Source organism: Neodiprion pinetum, chromosome 4, assembly GCF_021155775.2.
Source record: "Neodiprion pinetum isolate iyNeoPine1 chromosome 4, iyNeoPine1.2, whole genome shotgun sequence".
NCBI lineage: Eukaryota > Metazoa > Arthropoda > Insecta > Hymenoptera > Diprionidae > Neodiprion > Neodiprion pinetum.
The window spans coordinates 35,300,723-35,322,195 of record NC_060235.2 but is presented as its reverse complement, the minus strand read 5'-3'; the positions used below and the strand labels follow the sequence as shown (position 1 = coordinate 35,322,195).

The 21,473-nt window shown below is 42.2% G+C and overlaps 2 protein-coding genes across 5 annotated transcripts in view; one reads left to right on the top strand and one right to left on the bottom strand.

Annotated features, from left to right (window-relative positions):
* Positions 1–21,473, bottom strand: part of dnc (phosphodiesterase dunce) — a 216,572-nt gene that overhangs the window by 163,753 nt on the left and 31,346 nt on the right. The gene's annotated exons all lie outside the window — the stretch shown is intronic.
* Positions 396–21,473, top strand: part of LOC124217706 (elastin-like) — a 76,510-nt gene continuing 55,432 nt past the window's right edge. For 2 of the 3 annotated variants that reach the window (XR_006882886.2, XR_006882887.2), the window contains exon 1: positions 396–656. The gene's annotated coding sequence lies outside the window, so the exon portion shown is untranslated. The remainder of the gene's footprint in view (positions 657–21,473) is intronic. The other variant, XM_046623680.2, reaches the window with a different exon arrangement.

The following is a 21,473-nucleotide window of genomic DNA, read 5'->3' as shown; positions in this document are numbered from 1 at the left end:
ATATATTCATTCACGATTCGTCGCGATTTCTTCATTCTTTCTTAACTATGCGATTGGCAGTTCTTACGATGCGTCCGATTTGAATTAGCGCACACTCCAAGAGTTGAATCGTAGTATTTTATTCAGCGTACGCGACGCAGGTGACGATTTCAGCCGTCATTCTAACCGGATTGTTGAAAAGACAATATTCCGTTTCAGTCACAGCAAGCTACTCCGTCATTAAAGCCCTGTTTACACCGTCGAAATGCAATCGGGACAAGATGGAATTCCGACAGAATATTCATTTAGTTATCGTATTGCGGGTGTTTTTGCCAGCCTTACGGATTAACCATATCACCACGGGACGGCAGCGCGGCGTAAGTCGTAGCATAGCCGCCAGTATGAAAACCCCCGCTGTCATAAACCTATCGTATACCTACAAGCTTTTTATATTTTCGTTTTGGCAACACGCGGCTAACACGAGACACGTTTCAGAAATTTCGACGCCATCGCTACCTCAGTCTCTCCTGCATTATACCGAGCGTTATGCTGAACACGCCTTATTTACGGCGATGGCTCCCTTTTTTACGCAACCGCGTAGAAGAAGAAAGGTTTGACAAAATTGTGGACTAGCTGGGGGTCGAGTTCAAACGGCACGCAACTTTTGGGGATAAAATGTAAGTGACCACACTGGTTTGACAGATCAATTTCCGAGCCCCGTAATTAAATCGGAACATTCGAAGTAACTTCAACAATATGTTCAGCGAAGTCTGAATTTATCGACTGCGCGGCGGAAGTATCAACGCGACCGACGAATTTCATTCTGGCAAAAGGACAAGAAGTTACGCAGAATTCAACGTGACTCAACTTGGTATGCGAACAACAAAAGTTATCCGAATATCTGTGGCCTAAAAACGAAGACGAATACCGCAAACAAGCGGCACGGTTGGAAATAGTTGATCATCGGTATGATGCTGCGAAGAAATCGTAAATTTCCAGACGCGTATAATAGGTTTGTTGCGTGTTACCGAGGATGTTTTAACCCTATGATAACAAAGTCTCGGAAAGTGGGTCGATACGATATTCCATATATCATCGGCAATCACGAATCGTAAATTAGTTCTGTATCAGCGCGAAAAAGAATTGAGCGAGAAAGTGTGAATTTCTAGTAAAGCGGTGGCTTGTAACACACGTACTGTTAAAATAACCCTTTATCGTTATATTTGGCGCGATGGTCGGACAAATTGTTTCAATTCACATACGTCATCGGCAGTTACTTATATCGTATAATCGTTCAACTTTTACGTCGCTACCGTCATCGATGGCTCGGTTCAGTGTATTGCCAGCTTTATAACAAGGCAGGCACTTGGAGCAAAAGGTGAGACCAATTAAATTTCAGCGCTAATTAGACGTCGGTTGAAAAATATTATTCATGAGTCCCGTCGCCAGATATATATATCCATATATATATACATGCATTACTGGCCGTTTCCGTTATTCAAGCACATGTCGTCGAGCCTCCAACGAATCGCGAAAATTCTCCATCATACGGTTAGAACCGGTACAGATAAATAGTGTCTCAAATTGGCGAGAGTGCCATCGTGGTGATGTAATAATCGCGTGATTCAGCATGTGACGTATATTTATCTCTCCTTTCCGCTGCATCCGAGCGCACCAAAGTTTTAAATCCGAAATTGCTCCTCGAAATATGAACATTTGTTGGAAAAAGTTAAAAGAAAAAAAGTTATATTCACGCACCAACAAACTTGTCACTTCACTCGACGGTGAAGAAGAACGTTCGCATCATTACCAAGAGTTTTTCAAGCACGCTTGAATATTCCTCCATGCCTATTCAGCGACAGGCTTTTCTATGCTACGTTAATTTCAACGTTCGCAATAATGCGAGGAGCGATTTTTATTCATTTTGTTTTCTCTGCATATCAAGGCCTTCGTTTTTCGAAACTACGAAGATCACGAATCGAGGCCATTTCGTACTTCAACGACTCGGAAGTAAGCCGTAGGGATTAAGAAAGATTAGATTAGACGTAATTCAGGCTAATTGCAATATTATATCACTTTTCGAATGAGATCAAAATTCGGAGAAATATTCGGGGAGGGGGGGAATCATGCATGGTAGACCTGCGAACAGGAAGACAAATGGAAGCACGCAGTTCGGAAAACAGTTTTGACATTCTTCGATTGCGTTAACAAATTGCGTATATGAAAAAGGTATGTCTTTGCAAATGGGCTTCGAGTTGGTTACTAGTATGCGAAATTTAAATTGGCCAGAATTCAAATTCACGGTCCAACTAATGGCATTCCCAACTTTATACTCTCGTCGCCATACAGCTGCGTGCGGCGATATGCGCGAGGCAAGATAGCGCATCGCCGCTGGTCCTTTGACTTCTGGCAGCGAGCACAATTTTCCAGACAAAATTAACTCCATGGAGCTCCACCTGCAGCCAGGAAATACTCTGATTTTAACTACGTTTCGGTTCGTTAGCGCGAAATGTACATCATTGCTCAGCTTTTGAGCGAGGGGAAAGAAGAATTTTTTCAACGTTAAATAAACTCAAATCCCTTCGTACAAAACCTTAGGACCAGCCAAAGAGTGCCAGATATTGTCATTGAATTGCAAACCAGGGTCATTGCTCGGTGAATTAAAATTGAGGAAAGAAGTAGTCGACAAATAAATCTAGAACATTCTATTGAGATGTTTGACCTGTTTAGTTTGATCTTTACAACTCTTCGAATTGGCAGGCTTGAGGCTAAATCGATGATACATATTTATCAGGAGAGAAATTAATGCGATGAAAAAACGGCAATTCACGTTATTATTCAGCACATCCATTTCATTACATAAGAAAACTCTGTAAATCGTGTCAAATTTCGACTGTTCGCAACGTCTATTGAGTTCAGGGCTGAATAGGTGAAATAGGGCACGAACGCATCGCCGAGTGAACTTTAAAAAGTTCAGTTCACTTCGCTCGCGAATATAATTTTCGAGGTACGCAGGTAAATTTATTCTCACATCGCTACGGAGAGATAGAAATATACGTTAACAGCTGCTATCTCTAGGTACGTAACGTATTATAGGAATGACGATATATTTAGCACCGGTTCTGAATCTAGGTAGGTAGGTGGTATCAGGTTGTCGCGCGTATGTAGCAAGTTGCGACTTTATTATACCTGGTAATATATTCAGACTTTTGCCAATGCCGAAGGTGTTGCTCTCAGATCGCATAACTAATCGACATCCTGGATTATTATCTGAATTCTAGTCGTTTCGGACACTTGAATACGTACACTGCGAAAACCACCGCAAAAATAACAAAGAAAACTTTGCGCGGTTTATTAGAAAGTCGAAAAAATTTGTATGTAGGTACCGCGAGGTCCACGTGTCGTTATAAAGCGAGCTAACGGGGTAGGTTAATTGCCAGGATGTAGAAGGCAAGTATTTTGAGAAAATAAATTGATGATACCTATATTTATTGCTATCTTGGCAAACGCATCGTATGCATTCAACGTTCAAGGTAATTGGGACCTGCGTTATGATTTGTCGCTTGAATACGTCCGGCGAAGTCATTGCGTATAAGATGGAATTACTCGAGATGTTGAATAAAATCGGGGGAAATGAGATCTGGAGTATACGCGCGTCATCGGAGAAAGAAATTTTTCTTCAGAGACGTTCGAATGTCTCTTTGAAAAAGTTGTAGGTGTAAAACAATTATTTTTTAGCCTCGAACTGTTTATCTAAAATAGCAACACTGGTATACGAGATGTAGAAAAGGCTGAGACAGGTAGTTTGAAACGGCGATAAAAATAAGGCTCGAATCGTTTTAGTTCGTTGGTTCAGCCATCCCTTCAATTTTTATAGTTACGCCGGGCACGCTATAGCAGAGCACGAGTGAACAGCGTGAGCAAAGTGAGAATACAATCTTTATTCAGGTCCAACTTCTCCTTCGGCTTTGTTAATTGCTTTCTTTATTGAGCTTCTACCGTATAAAATGTTTATAGGAAATTTTCACCGAATGGAAACTCGAGAAGAAAAATAAATAAATAAATAAGTTAAATTAAGTATTTGTTAAAATAAATATTTTACTGAATGTTTGTTTACTCCGTGTGTCTTAGATACGTAAATGAACGACATGACATGACTGATCGATGTCGGATAATTTTAGATTTGAAAAAGAAATTCAACAGTGTCCGAAACACTGTTTCTCCGCATAATGACTATAAAACACAGCATCAGAAGTAGTTTAGATTTAAATTAATTGCCCCGTGTCTCTAAAAAATACTAACAATTTTACAGCAACGCTAATGTTGAAAGTACGATACTTTTAGAGATTAATGATTGTTGCAAATCAATTTCAACATACATTCAGTGCAGTTAATCATTGCGGGCAAAAATGACATCTATTTTGGAGCTTTCCAACCTTGAATTAGAGACTGCGTATACGTTTATAAGTCGGTAACTCGAATCCTTCGAACGGTAACTCGTACCTTCTTCAACTCTCAAAGTAAGGCAACGAATGTCGGTATTAGCAGAGCTGCGAACCTCGGTGCTCGAATGGTACGCAAGGAAGCGTCGTGCGGCAGCAGACGAGCATTGGTAAATACGAACAAAGCGTGACAGAAAATTTCCATTATCTCATCATGTTGTCATTATTATTATTTTGTTCCCAATTTTTATTAAAGGCCCTGCTTTGACCATTCACTAATTAAACCATTTAAATGTGCACCAAAGTTTGCTACTATATATTAGGATTTGGATTTTGTACACAAAGAAAATGCATGTATCTGGGCAGATGGAACAGAATTTACCGACAGTCAGTTAGAGGTGTGATAAAAAAAAAGATGAAGAACAAAGAACCAGCTCATCTCAGGGAACGTCGAAACAATCGCTACAGGGAATTAATTTGGAAATTTACGATACTAGGTTACTGATGTAACTGATTAGCATCTGATTTAAGCCCCACCATTGCACTTTCGATAAATTGCAAATTGCTTTTGTTTGGTTAGAGGCGGAAGCGGTATTCTCATACCAACTAAAAAGTCAATCGGTGCTTTGCAATTTCACCCGCAATATCAACTGTAGCATCTGGATTTCCATTCCACTCAGATTTCATTGTGATTGATGCGCAAGGAAAAGAAATTTATTAGATGAGTGGCACGTACGAGTATATATATATCATCGTCGAGGGCTGCCTAAAAATTTATACTCGCGGGGCGAAATAAGCCTGAAAGCCGGTGAGTTGGGATTTTTGGAAGCACTTCTGCGTGACTCGGGGTTACGAGAGTGGGGTTACCGTAAGAAGATTATGTCGAGATTTTGGAAATGCCAAAAGACTGATTCGTGCCATTTCGCAATCCGCCGTGGGCACTCTGCGAAGCAGATTTTTTTAACCCCTTTACGAACCGTGATACGGTGATTGAAGTGGATTCGAATTACAGGTCGTCGTTACTAACGTAGAGTGCGAAGTACCGGGCAGTTTCGATTCACGTCGGTAACGCGTGGCAGAGAATTTAATTTTCTAAATTGGAACGGTCGCGAGTGATTTGGCGGAAACGGTAATGTAATTGCGTAAGTTTTCTCAGCCGACGATTCGCCGAATTTGAAATAAACAATCGCAGACAGTCAATTGGCGACAGAGCATCGAATATAATTATAATGTGCCAATTTTTATTCACCATCGGTTCGCGAATAAGTATAATTCGTCGACGAAAATAAGTACCTTCATAACTAATATTCCATTCGCGTTTCGCGTCATGGACAATTGGTCAAATTATTAGCACGAGTAGGTATATAATCGTAAAACGCTGTGCGTTGCTCAACTTTCAATTGTTCGGACAATTGCACAAAGCTCAATGTTCTTTTTTCGCCCGCGTATATCCGCGGCTTTTTCTGACAGACCTGCATGTGCACTGATAATAACTTACGCCAGACCCACACGGTCAATTCGTGATTTGCAAACATCGCGCGAAAACGTCCCCCTAGGGTCTCATCAAACTTCAACTTAAGTCTCTATTGCTAACGACGAACCGTTGTCGGAATACCTTGAAAGCGTGAAATATGTAAAAATTCGAACCAGTCATTCCACCACCATAACCGATTCGATTATTGCAGACCACGTTCGCACGAAGATCAGAATAAGGTTCGCATGGGAATAAGTTATAAGGAGCTTAGTTTGTAACTTTCGCAAAGTACCTATCTTAGAAATTATCTCACCCTGGCATGCCTCGCTTCGAAAAGTTGTCCTTCCGTAGGTGAACAATAATCTCAGCTAAACTTTAAACTTTAATTTCATTTCAATTGATTCATTTTCTTTTCAACGTTTTCTGGTGGTTTCGGTCAAACCTTACAGTGTTTAGAATTCCTCGGTACAGAGTGAACACCGTAGAAGAGGAAAGCGGAATTTGCTACGCGGATTCGACGGGCGAGACGTACAGTATTCCAATGTATTCCGGGACAGATTCGCGCTTCGATAAACACACTTGCGCTCTACGCGAAAATGCACTCGCAGGTGGGTGGGTCAGGTAGGTTCTATGCAAATTGCTCGAGGATAAGTAGCCACAGTTTATTCAACGATCTGAACTCGAGGTTAATTTCCTAGGGACCGGAACTTTCACAATTCCCGCCGACTTCGGTTCCGCGGTTTATTTTTTTTCTGCGCGGACGTGCGTTTGAAGCGGAGTTTGAAAATGAAGAAAAAAGCCAAAATTATTTCGCAGCCTATTCTATGTAACGATCATCTTGACACCAAATTTCTTCTGGATATTTCCACCAACCGGTATGAGATAGAGACCTAGACCTGCAGCTTGCCGTTAAATCATCGACTAACTAATGTTCGGAATTGGCATAGCTGATATTAGAAGAAGATAAAACACGTTTAGATGATATTTGCATGAAGTTTCGACTCCTTTGAATATCCCGTCTAACTGCCGTGTGAAACGGATGTCGAGCATTACAGTAGCCGAGGCAATAAACTTCATGTCGCGCAGACGGAAGCCAATGGTAAATCAACGATTGGTTTTGTCACATGCAGCCCCGCTTTCTTCTCCGGCGATAGTTTGAAAGCCAATAAACACGTACCGATGACTGTAAGCGTACCGCATGTTGTGCGAATTTCCGTGCTTACACGAGTAGTTCGTTACATGCCAAAATCACGCGAATCATAGTTTAATCAGGGTTCGTTTCTAATCACGTTTTCCTAACTAACAATCAGGGGCAAATGAACCTCGACCGAAACTTCTATACCTATATGCATTTCGCAGTTGTTTCGAAGCAGTGGAAATTCATCTCGTGATGAAACGCCAAGACGTGCGTTGGTCCTGCGATAAACTGTACGTACTAACTCCTGGTCTGAGACATGTGAAACGGTACGTGAAACTACAGAAGCTCCATACTAGTTGTCCCAGTTCCCAGGCTGCTGGTTTCAGCAATTCAGATAGGGGTGTGTACCACGTGAAACTAAGCCCCTGGGATATCTTGGGCTTTGGGAAGGTCCTGTAATTGCTCACGTCTCGTATACTGCTTGGCACGTGAGCAACAAAACTGGGACGTACATGTAGGCATCATGTATACGAGGGTCGTATGAGCTCCTCAAAATTAGAGTTATTTTACTGCTCGTTCTCCGGAGTTAATCCCCGTGTCGTTTGTGACGTGACGAATCGTCGTCCAACACCGTGACCGCGAGGGCACATGCAAATTGTCAATTTGAAGATTGATATCGAGCTTAACGACGCTTCTCGACGTTGGTAATTTGTTTTCTATTTCTGATTTGCCGGCGACTTCATTTCAACTATATTTATTGATTTTCTTTTATTTCATGTCTCGCCTATTGAAAATGAATTCACATAAATTATCCACCGCAAGACGGTACTAAGATGAATGTTGGATTTCTTCCAATCAAAAAGCAAGACGAATGTTTACGAATTTCTAAAAAGGACGAAAGATTCTCTTAGTAAGCGCATACAAGTTTATCATTCTGCATTTTCGCGAAAGCTGGTATCAGCAGTTGATTATTGAGTAATTGCTTTAACTATTTGAGTTGAATCCAAGGGAATATCATTCATGAAATTGCATAATTAAATAATTCAGGGTTGAGTTGCGTGGTGATTATCTTGCAAACGGTACCTAATTGGTGACTACCTTAGTGTTTGACATGGAGTTCTCCCATATTAACCTTCAAAACGCTCAAGCCAACACCAAGGCTTCCGTATTTGCCTCAGTCCTGATGCAGCTGACTCGTTTCAAGTTCAAGGCAGATCTTATCAAGGAAACTAATACGAACGACGTACCGTTTTCGATGTGGAAATACCATTTCCCACGCACGCCGCAAACAATATGGACCGTACCTAGCTACGCTCAAGGTGAAATTCAAACATTTGTGGTTGAACGGTTATATTAGACACTCTTGGATAGAGTCCAAAAGCTTCGAATCGGAACTATGGCGCAGACGGTATGAAGAAGCAAGGTACCCGTGGTGGACTCAAACGTGTAATATAAATCTGCGGCAAGCGTAACTCGCGCCGAAAATCCGTTTGGATCTATAGCCGCTAAATATTTCCTCCGAATTATTGGGTTACACCAGGCAGCAGGCGGCGAGGCGCGCATGGTGAGATACATAAAGGAATTGGACTGATTTCCACCATCCGCGGCACATCTTTGTAGCCGTCACCATCCCGCGAGTCGTAAAGCAGCCCCTGATTCCACCACTGCAGGGTGGAATTACGCGAAGATTTGACTGTATGTCAGGCCGCGGAATTTCAAGTGCTTGGAAGAGGCTGCTCTGCGTCTCCGTGACTTACACCTCAAGTGATCTCAAAGTGATTTGATGTTCATTAGTCACCGGAGTATGTTTCCGTAATAAGGAGAAGAGAAACGGAGAGACGAGAGTCGCGACTTTATGATAGCGTTTAATGAACTTTGACCGATGAGATGAAGATTGCGGAGGGGTTTGTGCGTGCCTACCTAGACATGAAACGTTGCTTGACCTTAACCGACCTTCGGCTTATACGTATACTCTGGATTATTGCAATACAGACCCAGGGTCGAATTGCTTCGGGGAAGTTGCGTGAAACAGAGAATCGGAAGGGTGATTCTGAGGAAGGAATCGACCGGGGATTCGTGTTGCCTTATCTCGCATCTGACTGCCGGGAAACTAAATAGTTTATGAGCAATTTTAAGAGCTTACCTTCGGGGAACAAGATCGCCTGCTTTAATATCGACTCATATTTCAGGGTTACGGGGTCAAGGCGGAGGAAACGCTCTTGGTAACATTGAAATAAAACCGTCACCCAACGGTATTCAGAGGGAGGAATTTTGTTCCTGAGCTAGGTATGCATGTAAGGTAGACTTATTTGACACTCCTGAATAGAAGATCAAAGTCTCCGAGCAGCCTTGCTCTAGAAAACATTCTATCTTAACGGCAGAAGCTTGGGAAGGGGGTGAATGAAGTCGAGTCAAGAATAACCGGAAGTAAATTAGCGATTGTATAGTGGACGCTGTACAAATTGCGTTAAAGTCGTAACCTGGTTCTTCTGATACTGACACACCCCGAACGTTGGAATTGCATTTCGCCACGCAAAGTTTCGCACGCTATCGGAGCCCGCTTGCGTAACCGAACAATAATCAAATGACCGATATAGTGCGCGGAGAATAAAAAATTCCGACCTGCTCTCCAAGTAGGTACCAAATCCCAGAGCCGAAATTCTTACTAGCACCGCAGGTATATATCCTGGATATTATATTATTTGAAAAGTTTGCATTTTTAAAGCCGGCTGCTAAAACTTTGAAAGTACGCGTGAAACAATTTTCACGCCTTGAGCAGGAACTCTTCGGGGCAGTTGTGTTTACTTGCGCACATATATTTTCGTCCCTTCACATTTGTTTGTACATCATTTCTTCGAGGTTCTTCGGTATTCTCCGAATCCAATTTATCCCCAAATTTCTGGGTGGATACGACAAGGCAGCTGTATACGTTCACAGTGCCCGCAACGTTTTCAAGCGCTAAGGCATTCTCTGCGACACGACCAGGGTATGCTTAAGGTCATCCAAATACCCGTCCCCCAGAGTGTCGCGGAAATTGTACGCCAGTAAATCCAGTCGTGGGTATTTTACTTTAACGTAAGAGGAGACAAACGGATGAAAAAGTATCCTGCAGACGATACTTTGCCGAAGTTTGCTCAACATCGTAAAAAATTTTCGATTCTTTTCCCGGTGTACAAAGTTTCGACGAATTTCGAGTAAACAACAGTAATGGAATGATTCGAGTTAGCAACAGCAGTCATTAAAGCTAGGAATGTCAAATGAGGTGAATCGAGTTCCTGTAAGAACAAAGTTTTCCATAATGCCTAACGTCTTTCGAATTTCCACCCAAGTTCCAATTCCGTACTTTTTATACATGCACCAGTACTCAGAGATCGAGATGGATGGTTATAGGATGTTCGGGTATCGGCGAGGTAAAAATGATGGCGCCGTCTGATAGCAGGACGTACTTTGAAAAGAAAAAGGTCTTCCCGAAAGAGAAACTCGTGAATTTACTCGAGTTCTTTTCGTTTCGGCCAGTTTAACTCGCAGGCACACGATCCGCAATATTGCTGAGATTTTCCCGAAAATCTTTAACGTGCTTTTCATATCAATAGCTCGCCTCGCTACCGAGTGGGAAATTCAATGAGGGTTAACTGGTGCGGAACTTGAATACTTTTTTAAGTCGCACCAAAGCCATACCACGTCGCACCGAATCGTTACCCGAATCGCGAGCGGATGGAGGATTTCATCCATCAGAAATCGGAATACATCTTTTTAGAACTTTTGATATAGACACTGGGAAGATGGAGTAGGATGAAGAAAGTGAAACAAAAGGGTGAAGATAAAGTGATAGAAATTTCTGAAGCGTTACTTCCATCAAGAAGTTTTTATCGCCAGCGGGTTAAGTACTTTTATGAACTTTTGGCTTCAAGGTGGGATAATTTGCTCTCTAGCTGAGATACACGCCTTAAAATTTACCAACACGGTAAGTAGATAGCTAGGTGGAGGAGCTAGACTGTTCCGTGGCTACACCATTACAAACACCTCGATGGAAAAGTATTTCCGGGTTAAGCTCAACAAGGACGAAACCTTTTTGCTCGATCATGTTATTCTTGGGGCCCTATGTATACATATATATATGTGGGTGCAATCGATCCAATTCTGAAGTAAGTGCATCTATTATACAAATATCAAACACGTCCAGATTCTACAAATGCCAATAGATTTCACTTCGCGTCTGATCGACATGCGTGATACGATTTCGACACACCCCTAAATGTGCTCCATTAAATTCAGCCTCGATTGACGTCACTCGCTGATTTCCAATTGGCACATGTGTACTGATTACAAGTTACCACTGAACGACGAATTGCGTCCGTGTTATCTCGCTGTTTATGCGGTGGCACGAAGTCACATAGATAAACAGCAGGATGCATCAGATATTTTTCCCCAGTGTCCATCGAGTAGGATGTTCTTTGAAGTCGTTTTTTCATTTGCTTGCATTTGATGAATTACAGCTAGTCTTGAAAAATGGACTGGGAATAGAGTGCAGAAAACGAGTTCTCTTGCTAAGGTCCGTTCCGAAATTAGCTGACAACGCTAAAAACTCCCTAGGACAGAGCCGGAGCTACTCACGAACCCGGCTGCGCAAAAGAGATAAAAGATTGTTGACAGCACCGGGAGCTAATATTGGAACGCACTCTAAGTGCATTGTTTGTGTTGACAAATCACCAAAGTAATTTACGACCGCAGTTTCTTTAAGAGTTTTCATATACCTGGGACGGCTAAAGTTAGGGTTATGTTTAAGAATTTTTTTCGTGTGTAAAACCGAATTTCATTAAACAACCGTTATATATCTTTTTAAGTCTGACATTTTATCTAAATTGTGTGAAAATTTGCTTGAAAAATTTCAAACGGTACAAAAGTTGCAGTCGTTTTCCTGGGACGTGTTATTGTTGGCAGCGTTTGCGGTACCAGACGTGCCTCCGCCATTTTTTATCTGAAAAAATAATAATTTTGTCGTAAAGTAGATAGATATCTGGCTAGTACTTATCCGGCCAGAATTTAAAAATTCCATTATCTCGGATCATGGCAGTCTCTGGAATAAAACAAGCGATTTTTTACCTCAAAATTGTTGAGTATTTACATGATGAAAAAATAAAAATTATGCCAGGTATCGAAAAAACGGCTCGAAAAGTACTAGATTATTGTGTGATATGTAACTGTGCAAAGTTAGATTCCAATCGTTCCGTAGTCACAGCAATACTCTTGTTACCAATTTTGAAAAACCCGTTTCGAGAAAATCACGTTTAAAGTTTTGAGTACAGTTTACACTGACAATAAAATAACTGGTTTATTTCAAACTTATGAAATCGTCGATTCCTGGGCCATATGACGGATCTTCCTCAGACGTCGATGCTTCCATTAGATTTTTTCTTTGCTGTTGTCAACCTGATTCTTCTTTCTTTTGATGCCCTTGTCGCTGTTTACCCGGCCGGTTACGAAACGCTATAACTTGGTCATTACTGCTAATTTCTTTATGACATTTTCACGGTAGAAATTCGAATGATACTATTTTCGACCGAGCACCTTTTTAAACAATCGATTTTTTCTACCTACCCAGGTATATGTAACCCCTGAATCAAGCTGTGCACATTCGTCAATCAGCAAGAGGTATCATTATAAATAGGTAGTCATTGCGAATGACAGTTTGACGTTCTATTATGGGTTACACCACGTAGAAAGAACTTGCACTTTGATGAAACCGATCGTTTTTCGCACATTGAAACGTGTGGATGTGGGAAAATATGGCTCAGGAAATTCACGGCTGGACGTTGAAAAGTGCGTATAACGTATGTCATAAGTATGGAATATTAAAATAGTGATAAGCAAAAACTCATGCAAAGTATTTGGACCGATCAACCCAAACGGGCATCTGGCGTTGCCGGTACGAGTAGTAGTGACGACCACGATACGATACAATAAAAAAAACACAAGGAAGGGTATATTTCTGGGTAAAGAAGCACAGCTGTCTCCGAATTCCGACTAAATGGCAAGCTGACCAATATTCAGAGCCATTGGTGTGGGTGTAGGGTGGAAAGGACATAGAAAAGGGATGAAATGGGTGAAGCGATCCAACCGTCGTTTCGTGTTTCCGTTCGGATTGCAGCGACAGGGTTGTGGTCACTATTTGATGAAAATTAACGGTTTATTCATATGAAAGGTATATAAAGGAAGAAAGAAGGGAGGAAAAGTTGGTCTCGGATAAGTGGGATGGTCGCGGCAGGATGCGAGACCCAGTCTGGCCCGGGGGTGAGTTTTAGGGGCGGTCGATATACCAACCCTCCCGGACTACTTCCACCACGTGCCGTGCGCAACTACTAGCCCGGCCTTGCATTCATCCGGGTCTCCTTTATGCCTTGGATTTACCCGCGAACGCGGGGTCTAGGTCGAGGCTGCCGGTCGTCAACCGAAAAAGTAACCATCGAAAAACCTACGAGCCGACTCTCGTCCTGTGTGGGATCGCCCCGGACCAGCTCTGTCATATCCCGGCGCGATATTGTTCGCCGGTCGTTCCGATCCCGCAGCATATTCCCAGCGTTGATCCGCTCGCGGAATATCGAAAGCCCGCAGATGAAGACGTCGAAGCTGCTTCGAAGCGGAACGTTTTCCGCTCAGAATCGAGGCATCGTCGTTCATAGATATGTAGAGAGCGAGTGTTCGAGTTGAGATATGACGAGGATTGAATGAATCTGGCCAATCATTTCACATGTTAACGTTATTCAAGTGTTAGCCAGTGACGAGGCGCCGGCGCGTTTACACAGATACAATTTATTGAGATGTAACAACGCGAGTTGGCAGTTCAGGATTCTCAATGATTGAATTGCTCGAAAGTGATTCTCTGATCTTCTGATTTTATCTAACCGAAATACGAGTAAAGCAAATAGCGTCGGAGACCAATGCAAATTTAACGAGGTACTGATTATTGGATTCATTGAACCGTAAATTAAACACATCGGAATGTACCCACGCCTGTGTTTGTGCTTATTGTGAGTCTATCTTGTACCGACTCAAAGGATTAAATTCTGTTACGTTTATATTCCGAAGGTCCACTTCCAGCCGGTGTTGGCAGAGCTGACATGCAAGTTTCACCGATTTTGACGGCTGGCACATACCAAAGCATCGCAAGTAGGATACCATTTTATGCGAGAGGATAGTGTTTGTACTCACAGATCGTGTTCAACCGATTCAGTGATGTTTGATCGTCAAATAATTCCGCAACGATCGCGTCTCTTCATCTCGCATCGATCGACGGTGGTACAAAAAGTTTCAACGTACAGGACCTTTGTGGATACCGAATGGAACGGTAATGCAGTCCTGTTTGTCTCAGAACTACAGGCGGCATAGCATCAAGTATAACCTAAGAAAATAAAAATCTCTCAACTTGTCTAATGGAGATTTTTCCGGGATATTTTTTCCTGAATACCGAATACACCGTCGACCCCGGTACGCAAATTAAGGATATCCACGCTACCATCAGGGCTTGATTTACATCTAAAGCAGGGTAATTTGCCGAGTTTTATGTAATCCGGAGTTGCCCGTACGTGTATAGCCCTCCTAATAAATACAGGACTCAACGGAAACATGATGAAAGTATTATTTTTGTGAATAGCATTTCTGGAAGCAAGAACATCGCGCAGCGGAGGCTTGGAGGCACAATTACGAACGTACATACGTACGTAGGAGGTCACCAGAAAGATTCAAGGGAGCTTGATTATTCTATACCTTATTTTATCCGCTGGCATGTCAGACTAACGTTCTCGTTAAAAACTGGGAATCCAAAATCCTTGGGGAAGTCCGGACGGTACGCTGAACGATCCGAGCCCGAACACAGTCACTAGGAATGTCAAAATTCGGGACAACGCGTTACGCAAACGCGGTCAATCATGTTGATAAATTGAATTTTCGGCCGACATGACAAATAATTGCACCTCGGTATTTCCGGAACGAATTTGACGACGAGTTGAATAATTGATTACACAGTGAGCAATAATATTGGGGGAATAGCAACGTGGCGTTGATTGCAGCTATACGAAAAATGCCAAAGACTCCCTCACGGCAGACCTTAAACACAATTCCATGAATATATTAATTGCAACGACGCGTGTAGAATGTCATCTGCGATTATGGTCTCGCTTTTATCGAGGTACAGACCTCATTGTATACGAATAGAGTTATAATAGAACCCTAATAGTCGGACGGGTTTTATAGGTCAAGTTCTTATCGTCGGTGAACGGCTGAGGCCTAGGCGAGGATCGATCCCAGCTGGTCATAAATCTATCCGACACCAACCGCGTACTAAGGTAATTAGTCGCAAGAAATCAGATTTGTTTTCGAGGGACAAACCGCTTCCTGCAGACGCCAAAGTTCCGTACTTGTTCTTTCAACGCTTTTTTGCAATAATCGACACTCCTTTCACCGGCAAACGCGAAAACTTACGTGCGTCATTCGTACGTGAACGTCGTTATCAACAGAGCATTGTTCGGGTGTTAACGACGTTCGATTATTTTTGGAGATCAAGCTTATATTACGGAGGAAGGCGATGCTGTTCAGAAATCAGACAATACGGTTGGAGGATGACAAAGAGGCCGCTGGCATCAATCAAAGTCAGGCTTTCCTTTGGGTCCGTTATATTCAAGAATGAACACCGTGGCCGTTGAAGAAACGAGCGTGTAAACATTGAACGCTTTAATTATCGGAGGGGTGACTGCAGAGAGAGCGAGCAATATGCGTAGGTTTTAAATTTCCTTGGTTTCATTTCGCGAAATTAAAGTGTCGAGTAGGTAGCTCGAGTTGGTAGGATGATCTAAACGAAAGAGGGTGAAGTCTGAAACGTTTCAACGATCGGCGGTGACGCTAGTTTCGGTTTCGTTGCACAGTCTACAACGAGTTTACTGAATAAATTGAAACCGGTTTGTGTCTCAGATATCAGTGAAGTACTTTTGTCGCCATTTTGGAGATGCAAATAGCTGGATCGCAGTGTGGAACGAGATATGTTGATAAACATGTGCGGAAACTTTCACGGGATCTTATGAATATCGGGAAAGCTAATTCTCGTGCCAAAAAGCTATTTTGAATACATCGATTACTCGTACTTCCATTAACTTCGAGCGATCAACTTTCACACGATACGCTTGTGTGTAAGCCTGATTTACGTGTACACTCTGCTTTCCCTCGATGAACTATCACCACCGTCGAACTGAGTTTACCGACTCGGCAAATTTTGAAAAGATACCTCTTATAATCAATCATGAGTTCAAGTGTTACCTAACGAGAGTAGACACTTTTTGTCTCTTTTCCTTGGCTCTTAGGCGGCACGAGTTATCGAATCAAAGAATTACAGTAACAAATTTGGGACTTCCGGAACTCCAGAATCGGTTCTCGGATATCTCTCGGAGTTTACGCGCACTGGACGACAGTAATTATCCAATAAAGTCGAGGGTGTTTTCCTACTGTACCAGGTGAAACCAATTTCCTCTTGGCAAATGAACTTCCGTGTTCAGACCTGCCAACTAGGATCTGCAAAGATTGAACCGGCACGTTGACTCTCTACAGCTGCCAGATTTTGAGTTATACTTTTCCGTAATCCCGACCACACTTCTTCAATAAATTTCGCAATTTTCTCCCTCGCAGTGAGTCTGTGGTCTTTCGGTGTCGGTGTTTAAGTAAAAAATCACTTGTCGAAGAAGTCGATAAAGCGATTCCGAAGCATTGGCATAAAAAATATTTCACGGCGAAAAATAATTCATACGTCATAATATGATTTGGCAAACATAATTCAAGTATTCACTACAAAATTTATTCATGCAGTTTAACGAAAATACTCAATTCGAAGATTTTCAAAGTTTCAAACTGCAGGTTTACAGTTTATTGTTGCCAGTTGTATGTTCACGCGTATACCACCTTAGCCTGCAGTAATAACAATAACGATAACTGCCATAACAGTAATGGTAACGTGGTATCGTAACGAGCCAGTGCCAATTTCTACGAAGATAATTATGTCAAGAAAGTAACGCAAGCCGAAATTACTTCGTACATTTATGTAAATATTATTTAAACCTGGCATAAACCGATTTCAGGGCTTCCCAATAATGAAAGCAAGAATATTATTGCGTTTATTATTTTGCATGGCTAATTTTACTCGATCAAGCTTTTCGAAAATCAACAGCAGGTACTCAAGTAGAAGCGTACAACTTCTAGATTTTCTTGACGTAACTTCATTCGAGCATGTTCGATTTAATGGTTCTGCAGTCAATCGGCTTACCTAGTATATAATTATACGGCTACATTATAAGTCATATCATATGGTACGTGATCTATTTTCCTAGCTCTTCATTGAATGCATCGAAGCTGAAATACGGAGAGGCTGTCTTGAGCCCCAGACTTATATTTAGTCTTGGGTAGGGCACTTAAACCTCTACTCTAGTCTTAGCCGGGCCGTTTCTCTTCCGTAATTCACTTAGCTGTTGTTATTTAATTAAAGGCTATACCCGTAGGCTACGGTTCGCAGCTAACAACGAGGTTGGTCCTTGATGATCGCAAAAAAGTATTAAATCGAGTTTTCACCCGTAAAGTCAAGTTTCAGACTGCAAAGCTTCACTTTCGATTGGTCGGAATTTTCGAATACCTACTCGAAAGTTTCAACGCAGTGTAACTGCCTTTGACCTTATAGCCAATACCGTAGGTACTCGATCGTGAGTTTCCGAATTGGCGGATTTGTAATCACGATCAGAATATTCCTGAGCGAAGAGTATCCTTATCCGTGGATAGATGGTTGTATTGCGCGTGAATTTTTATTCACAAACTGAATTCTGACCACTCGTTGATAAACTTTTTGAGCTAACCAAGTTACGAACGCGGTATATCCGTTACGGCTGCATGATGCGGCGAGTGGTGCAGAAAATTAATAATCAAATTTCACATTCGTGTGCCGTCGTTGCGTAGGAAAATTTATACGACATACATTACGGAAGAACTGTGAATGTTGTCTCATAAACTTTCGATTGTAGTGTTCATAAAATAAGCGTCTGCTATATTCTCTGTATTTAAGTTGTTTCCATGTTCGCAAACCTCACAAATCAACATATATACAGATACTTACAATGGAGCAATTACACTGATTATGAGCAAACATGTGAATGATTGAACAGCAACTGATTCCGCATGTGTGTCCGTAGGTTAAGCTTTACGACCAGCGCAAACTTGACACGCAATCGCGTGCGATTATATATAGGAAAGTCATCATCGTTAGCTAATGCAAACGCAGCGGGTAGGAATTAAAAGCTGCTAATTCGTACTAAGCAACTCTTGCAAAGTACGTTGGGTTATTTTAATTTTGATTATTGCAAGCAAAGTATGTTTACACTGTCCAGATGTTAATAAACGCTGCTTTCATCCTCCTGCTACGACTAGCAATGTGTGGAAAAATTTTCGTACGTGGTGCTGATGAGTATTAATGATATTTGTTCCATTTGTAACCCTAGACAATTTCTACTACCGCAGGCCACGGTAGATGAGGCTAATTTTCGCGAATAGCTAACCGTTTATTGCTGCCCGGCTACCTTCGCCATCTATATTCATCGAGAATGGTTCTGCTTGGAAGAAAACTTACTCTAATGCTGCTCAGCACAATGCATAACGATAATAGCTATGACCGTAATGATACGGGGGGTAATCATAGTCAACGTCGTAATAATATAATACGACTGCAGACGCCGGTCGTTACTTTGCATATATGAACATCACGTTGCACCTACTTGTACATACAGATCCCGCGAGAATAATAAAATGTGCAAGTCGGATCAGATGTTTGTTAAATCAACTCATCGTTACCAGAACAATGTTCATTGTTTAGCGGTGTTCGGAATGATTGGCTTTGCGATTGGAATAAAATAATTGATATATTAACCACGGCAACGGCAGTGAGAATGTGTGCGAGTATAAGGATGAGGACACGTAGGATGCGTAAAGTCCGTCAGTCCCCTGGAATGTTCAGTCCACCGGAACTCTACGCTTTATTACTCCATAATTCTGCCAACGGTTGAATCTAAATTATTGAAAGGAAACAGCAGTTACGTAGGTACGCAAGGAACAAAGCTTCGATACAATCTGGATCGCGGAGAAAACAAGTTGTATAAGCAGATATACCTTGGAGGTGGCGGTGAAACAGATTATTCACTGCTGTGTCCGTTCGCTTTTCCAGACACCTTGCTACAACGTTGAAATACTTAGGCATTCGGGAAATGAAAAATCGTCCGGAAACCGGGTGATGTTCCGTCAGCGTATCCGTAGCGCCGTGCCATAGTAAACAAAGTATCTCTCAGCTTCGCCCGAGGAAACCTCATTTAACACGGGGAACGAAACACTTGGTAAAACGGTAATGCTCCGAAGCTTGAGAAACCAGGGAGGAAAACAAATGAGAGATTTATGAGGTAATCGGTGAACTGATAGTGCCTAATCGAGGCTGCAGCAGCGAGGTTTTCGGACTCACGCAGCGATTACACTAAAGTCCGGCTGGCCCCAACATCACTGCCCCAGACCACAAACCTCTGCCTCGCGTAACCACGAACTGACCACTGTATAAGCCTTCTTTTATCCTCACACAATCCTCTGGAGTTACTCGACCGTGTCCGAACTTATCTTAGCCTTGCACCGTTGATTAAGAAAGGTGTAAGCGCTTTGGGAGCTTGCGGAAAAATTTAGCAAAAACGTGAGTGTATTAGTGAGAATCTATTTTGTCAAAAGGATAGACGTCATGGCCAGATGATGATTGAATAAAAACACGGAAATGCGAACGGATGAGAGTGCAACTCATTGCCAAATGAAATATCGTTCACATTTTGATGAGAACTTTTACGACCATACTCAAAACGCGGTTAGGTGCTTGAATTTTTAACTGAGGATAATACATCTCACTTAACGCTGACGTACCGGGTTAAGTGAGTCATAAAATTTGATTAATCAAAACCCGGAAATCTTTGCAAGGTCGTAGAAAACAGCGACGAGTTATCGAAACGAATAAATATAAATGAAAAGGAACCCGTATGTATCGAAATGACGAAAAACTTGGATTGCAATGTTCGTTTTTCGAGTGATTTTCATTCTCAAAGCAAAAGTAACGATCGAGTGATATTTCATATTTAGTCGCACGCGATTTTACATTCACTCTCGTTGATACAAATTCGAAGCAATCACCAAGAGTGACTATAATTTCACGGAACGGTGAACGGCCCAACAGTATCTAACGCGTACCTTCACGCGTATGAATAAACATGACCCACGATCCATTTCCCTTCTCTCTTTACTTTCTGACTGGCAAAATTTGCCGGAAGGTCAATCTGTGCACCGGGTAAGTCACGGGTCGTGGATCTCGGATTACAAGCGATGGTCGGGCCGAAGGCGAGCTGGTGCGACCCGGCGGAAGTCTCGCCAAGCGAACTTCGGGAAATAGCTGAGAGACCAGACGATGCAACCCGGTTGCGGGTACAGCGTTCCGTATCGATCCTTCGGGACCGCCACACCACCGCTGGACCGCCAAACTCACCGCTATACCTCGGCTCTGCAGGCCACGTATGAGGTGTCTGCGATTAAGAGTTTCCTCTTTATTTCCTCGGCTACTTAGCCAAGTCCTTGAGAAAATCCATGTTGACATTATCCCGCCTCCAAGTACCTCATGCTCGCGTCAAACGCGAAAAGCCCTGTATTATACGTTCTTTACTCTTCGACACGTTCTTCTCACTTTTTCCGTTCACTTGTTTACTTTGAACTGACTTTCGCGTGGGTATAATGTACGTATATTGCTATCGAAATATTGGGCATGGTTGAAACACGTCATTTTTAACCATCCCCCGAGGCAGTCTCTTCTCCGTGAATAACTTGACAGTATTGGATACTGAATAGTTCATGAGTTGCGATGATTTTCATTGAACAGGTATATACACTCAGCCGAGTTTATCCAACTCGTCGGTAAATCCCATTGTAATACCCGGGTTCGAGGGCTTACTTAGAGCATGAAGTAACGGGAACACAGCGAGTGATTGGGTGACTGATCGAACGAGGAGGGATTATACAATCTAGGCTTGTAAGGAAATCTCTCAAGCAATTCTTGTAATGAGTAATCCCAATGGATCGTTTCTTCCGAGAGCAGCTGGCTCGCTGTATTCAAAGTAGATTCGTAGAAGTCAAATGACGCGAATTCGAATTGATTTTTTTTTTCTTCTTCATTTTGCAATATTGAATTATTCGGACAACCGGAAAGCTGACGTTACTGGAAAAGCTGACGAAGCTTAAAACTCTTCCTTGTTTCGAGTGCGTTGTGCAATGTCAGACGCAGACCGGCATGCAAATGATGTTCAAACCACTACTTGTAACGTCGGTATGTTTGTGTACGCATACATGATAC